Raw genomic sequence first — 6,529 nt, 5'->3', positions numbered from 1 at the left:
ATCTTGTTGTGTTAAATTAGGAGGAAGCCTACAAATGGACATGTCTTATGCCGCTATTCTGGTATCTGGGGGTGAGCATCTTAGGCTATACAGAGAAGTTATATTTATGAATATTGTTTGTAGATCTATCAAGCTAGGAATCATCCTATTTATTTTTTTGACTAAGACTTTAGGTGTTTTGAACTATCAGTTAATAATTCACAAAATACTCAACTTACTATTGAAAACATTGTTGGTCAACCTAAAACCATTGAAACTGATTTTGGAAATTGTACTTTGATGGTTCTTGCTCAAAGGAAGGAGCAGGAGCTATAATTGTGTTAATTTCACCAATAAATAAAACATTACCCAATCATACAAACTTGAATTCGATGTAACTAATAATGTAGCAGAGTATGAAGCTTTTCTGCTACGATTAGAGTTAGCAAGAAGTCTTAAGGTGTAGAACTGAAGTGTATATCCAGTGATTCTGAACTTATTTTCAAAAAAGTTAGGAATTAGTGTCAAACTAAGCACCCAAGACTAAGATCTTATAGGAATGAGATTTTGGATTCAATTGAAAATTTCTTTTCAACATTCAATATTACTTCGATTCCTAGAGATCAAAACATGCATGTAGGTTCCTTGGCTATTTCTACAAGTTCCTTTAAAGTTCCTAAAAAAATTCTTGTCCAGTATCAAATTCAAGTCAAGTATAGACCATATCTTCCTCACAATCTTAAGCACTGGAAAATATTTGATGATCACGAGCAACTAAAATCATTTTTTTAAGTCATTGATGAATTCTCGAACATGCAAGTTGAGGAAGAACAACTTGATAATCTTGAAATTGACAACGAAAATCAAACACCACAATTTGATTCTAAAGTTGTTGATCATAGCATTATCCAATTTTCTAACAATTTTATTCCAAAAGGGTTGTTAAGTTATGGTATGTTCTATTCTTATAACAGTTTACTTCTTTTTCTTATTACATTCCACTGATTAGCAATCACATGTACATAAAGTAAAGTGCAGATAGAACATTAAACGATCGACAGAAAACAAGCCAAGACAAGAGACACAAGATGTGGCGGCTAGCCAGGGACAAACCCCACAATGTGTGGGGAAACCCTTTGATCAAATCTTCTTTTATCTTCAATAATTCAGCAGAGAGAAATAGTACAATAAATCTGATTCATATCAGCAGTAGCAAACCCTAGATGAGTAGCGACTTCATTATCAAACTAGGGCAGACCATATCTCACAAACCGACAGTCGGATTGACTTCATTCCACCACCAAAAGTTTCAGCTTCCAGAGGAGGTTCAGATGAACCTACAACACAGTTCAGATGAGGAGAACTTCTTGGCCATGCAAGTCAATATTTACTTCTGTAGTTGCAGCTTCAGTTTCAGCAGTTTCCGGCTTCAAACTAGGGCAGTCGATATCTTGCAAACCGTTCATCGGATTGACTTCATTCCACCACCAAACGTTGCGGCTTCCAAAGGAGGTTCAGATGAACCTACAGCGCAGTTCCAAAGAGGAGATCTTCTAGGCCACGCAAGTCAGTCTTTACTTCTGCAGTTGCAGCTTCAATTTCAGGAGTTTCCGGCTTCACATGTGAGAGAGAGAGAGACCCATTTTAGCGCAGTAGAGAAGAGACTCATATTTGCGCAGTAGAGAGAGAGAGATGTGATGATATGAGTGAGTCTAAATGAGGAAAAGTCCTCTTATATTTATACAGAACGTTGGTGGGTGAATAGATGCGACTGTTGGGCTTCTGAGCCTACATGAGTTGTAGGTCGGCTTGATAATAATTCCATAATCAAAATAAATTCATATCTCCATCAATACTTATCGGAATTGGATGATCTTTATATCAATCCTACACCTCTCGACGAGAGGAATCTAATAAAAATATTATTAGCCATGAATAAGATGACCCACATGAATTTTTGCCATGGTTGCCAATTTTAACACTCCCTCTCAACCATGGAGAACTTCATCTGCAATCTGTCTATCGGTCGTTACTATTCATCCATCAAATGCACTGCCTTGTACAGCCTTACCCTTGCCCTGCTCTACTCTATTCTGCCTATTCTTCTTTTTCTTGTTCTGCCCTGCACTGATCTGTACTGTTTTGTTCTGTTCTGCTCTGCTCTTGCATTGTTCTGTTCTACTCTGCTTTTGTCCGAATTGTGAAGAAGAAGAAATGATCGAGGATGTATCATACTGACTCAAAGTTAGTCTCAGAGTATGTACCACTAGTCCCAGACCAGTCTCAACCAAACCAAAGTCAGCGTCATAGCGAGTACAACTCCAATGGTCCCAGACCAATATCATCCTCCACTGACTCAAAGTCAGTCTCAGAGTATGTACCACTGATCCCAGACCAGTCTCAACCGACCCAAAGTCAGCATCATAGTATGGTACAACTCCTACCACTGGTCCCAGACCAGTATCATTGATCCCATATCAATGGAGGTCATCCTATCGTAGGGAGTACGGTAGTTACAACGATGCGTCCATCGGTACTACTATGGTCCCTAACTTCATTTCCCTACTCATTGATCAGATGAGAGGTACTTCCCATGAGTCCCAAACTGCATGGGTAGGATGCCTCGACAGGAGAACTAATCAATCCTGTCCTCACAGGAGAACACATCAATCTTGCTATAATTGCCATGGAGAACGCATCAATCCAGGCCTCACAGGAGAACACATCAATCCTGCTACAATTTCCATGGAGAACACATCAATCCAGGCCGCCATGGAGAACACATCAATCCAGGCTTCACAGGAGAACACATCATTCCTGCTACAATCACCATGGAGAACACATCAATCCAGGCCTCACAGGAGAACTAATCATCCTGCTACACAGGAGAGCGAATCATCCTGTTCCACAAGAGAGCGAATCATCTTGTCCCACAAGAGAGCGAATCATCTTATTCCAGTGTGCACCACCAGGGGAGGGTGAGTCACCCTGTGGTCGTATGTTGCTCCAGTAATAACCACAAGCCCTCAGAGCTCCTAGAGCTCAATGTATGCAACATGCAGGACCCTTGTACAAGGGTTTCTTACCGACTCCAAGTTGTTTGGGAAAATCATAGATTAGATCTTTCCTCGGGGCTTTGACAAGGTGTATCAACCTGTACATCATCTTAATGCGATGGAGCCTCCTTGCTCATCAACTTACCATATCCAAGATGATGTCTATCTGCTGGAGCAATCGACGAATACGGGATTCCTCAATAATCGAATCCCACCTCTGGTTGTTATAGAGAATCACAGTGGTATCCAATGTAAATCCAAACAGCTCACTGAAGAGCTTTTGCAACTAGACTACCTCACACGAGGTTATCCTAGCAACAATATATCCTGCTTCGGCGGTGCTCAAAGCCACCGACTTCTGCTTCCTTCTCATCCAGGATATTGAAGCAAATCCCAAGGTCAAACAGCACCCGGAAGTGCTCTTACGGTCCACCACACTGCCTGCCCAATCAACATCAGTATATCCAAGTAGTCTCACATCTCCGGCAGTGTATCTTAATGCATGAGAGATTGTGTCCTGAAGACATCTTAGAAGATTCCTGGCATCAATCCAGTGAGTCTCAACCAAATATGAGCTCACAATGCTAACTGCAAGAAATATGTTCGGACGGAGGTTCACCAAGAACATCAATGCGAATGAGTTTATGAAAATCAAAGGCATTTCCAAAATCTGGTCCGACATCACTACCATATAACTTCTAAAAGTTAAGATCCTCGAGGTAGTCACAGGCTTGCAGTCCATCATACCAAATCTTTCCAATATCTTTACCACATATTTCCCTTGAGATAGGAAAATTTCCCTTGGCTTCTGCCACACTTCAAGTCCTTGGTCCTTCATTTCAAATTCAGAAGCCATCTCCCTCTTACATTTGTGAATGAGAGGGTTTGCACTTGTTAGAAAGAGGTCATCCACATACAACACTAGTATGAGAGGCTTGTCATCTTCAACCTTAAAGTAGAGGTTAGGATCAGCTTCACTCCTAGTGAATCCCAGCTTCATCAAGTAGCTATTGATCCTCTCATACCATGCTCGGGGTGCTTGCTTCAGCCCATAGAGAGCCTTCTTCAACCTGCATACATGAGATTTTCAATCATAAATCTCAAATCCTTCAGGTTGCTCCACATAGACCTCTTCTTTGATAGAACCATGCAAGAACACGGTATTAACATCCATCTGATGTAGGTTCCATCCTTGTGAAGCCACAAGGGCTATGATTAAGCGGATGGTCGTATATCTGGCAACAGGTGCAAATATCATAGTCTATACCTCCCTTCTGGGATAAACCACGAGCAACAAAATGAACCTTATACTTTTCCATACTTCCATTTGCTGCATGCTTTATCTTGTAAAGCCATTTTGAAGTAACAATTGTCTTGACCAGGGTCTGGGAACTACTTCCCAGACATCATTCTCCATAATAGACTCATATTCTATGGTCATAGCATCCTTCCATAGTTAATGCTTGATGACATCTGATAATGATGAAGGTTCATTTTGTATGATCATGCTCATGATGGTCAGGTATCCCTGATACCTGTTAAGTTTCTTACTTTGATGGAAGGTTCCTCAGCGTGCAGCATGTCCTTCAGCATCATCAAGTATCCCCCTAAGCCATGAAGGCCTCTTCCTAGAAGAGGAAGGGTCATGTGGATGAGGATCAATCGGATCCATGGGTTCTTCTACATTAGGCATTGATTCATCATCCTCTTCTTTCGGTTCCCTGGTGTCGGCTTCTTGAGAGCTACTCAAAGTCAGCAGATTGTCCACCTTGCTGAGAGCCATATCTTTGTCAAAGGTGACATCATGACTAATCACGACTTCCCTTTGACTGGTGGTGAACATTTTTTCCGGAGTTTAGGAACCCAATGCTTGATGAGGGCATCGATTTTGTACATATACGGCGGTGATTGTAGTTTCAGCCCATAGAAACTTTGGAACTATTTGATCATGTAGCATGGCCCAGACAGCTTCCATCATCGTGTGGTTCTTCCTTCCCACCACACCATTCTGCTCAGGAGTATGTGGTGTAGTAGTCTCCCTCTTAATGCCAACCTCAGGTATGCCTGAGTAAACCAATTGTAATATATCGGAGGTCTTGCTTTGGCTTGAGGGGAATGGTCCCCTTTTAAGCTTTCCTTTGGCACATCCCAAACATGCACCTTCTTTCTCTACTTGGCATCCCTGTTACCATCTGTCTTACATCAGGTAGAGCTTTGTAATGAAGGTGGGCAAACCTCTGATGCCAAAGTTCGGACTGAAGAGTTGTGTCACAAGACATGACACCTAGCGGACTTCCATCGACCTGATATGATGAATCAACACTAAACCGAAGAGTAAAGGCATTTCCATATACATACCTTGCCATTGCTTAAGGTTACCTTGTAGCCTTTGTCTTCCATTACCGAGATGGACACTAGGTTCCTTTTGAGGTCAGGTGCATTTAATACATCCTGGACTTTCTAGCCTTTTTGCATGCTTGTCCTCTTCCTTGATTCCCAGCTCTCCTCTTACCTTCGCTGTTGAATTTGTCATTCCTTTGATTTGCCATCAGAGGGATTTTGATCATTGTCCCGGTGTGAGTCCTTTCTATCAGGGCACTCCCTTGCATAGTGACCTGCTTTATCACAGATGTAACATCATCATTTTCTTCCACCCTTAGGTCCAGCCTTTCCTTTTGATTTAGACCCAGAATTATTTATTTTCTTAGCATGAGAAGAAAAAGCAGCAGGAGGACCTTTAGGCAAGGGCATTTCCTGCTCTTCTACCCTTGTTTGTTCTTGAATGCATCTAGCCATTAATTCCTCGAAACTAGGAATTACATTATTGTTCAGAAGAGTAGTCCTGGAAACATACCATTCAGATGGTAATCCTCCGAGAGTTGTGATTGCCATTTCTCTGTCAGTAATGGTTTCCCCAATAGATAGGAGATCGTTCTTGATCTCAGTGATTCTTAAGAAGTATGCTTGCATACTTTCATCTTTACCCTTCTTGATTTCCCTCAACTTATTTCTAAGAAACAAAACTTGATTTACATCATTAACTTTAAATAAACTCACCAGTCTATCGTAGATTTCCTTGGAGGAGTCTAGATCAGAGATGTAGGCCACCAAGCACTTGTCGATAGAGTCCGGGATGATCTTCTTTGTTTTGCCTTCTCCATTTGTTCCAGGCAGCAGCAGATGCATTTGATGAAGGCTCAACAATATTGCCTGTTACATGGTCCAACACTCCTTGATCTTCAAGGGTTAGATCGATAGACATCTTCCATCCGTGATAGTCAGCTTTCTCACGGATCTTGTCTTTGGCAGGAAAGAGTGTTGAGGACCCCATAGTTCTTTTAGGATAGCCTTGCCAATCTTCTCTTCAATGATTGCTCTTGCTCTTGCTTGGGCTTTGTCTTCACCTCAGCTCCGATATCATGTTAAGTTATGGTATGTTCTATGCTTATAACAGTTTACTTCTTTTTCTTATTACATTCCACTGATTAGCAATC

Source organism: Pinus tabuliformis, chromosome 6, assembly GCF_031772625.1.
Source record: "Pinus tabuliformis cultivar Carrire ecotype Pingquan chromosome 6, CPIR1, whole genome shotgun sequence".
Classification (NCBI taxonomy): Eukaryota; Viridiplantae; Streptophyta; class Pinopsida; order Pinales; family Pinaceae; genus Pinus; species Pinus tabuliformis.
The sequence above is the reverse complement of the archived record's forward strand: the minus strand, read 5'-3'. Positions refer to the sequence as shown.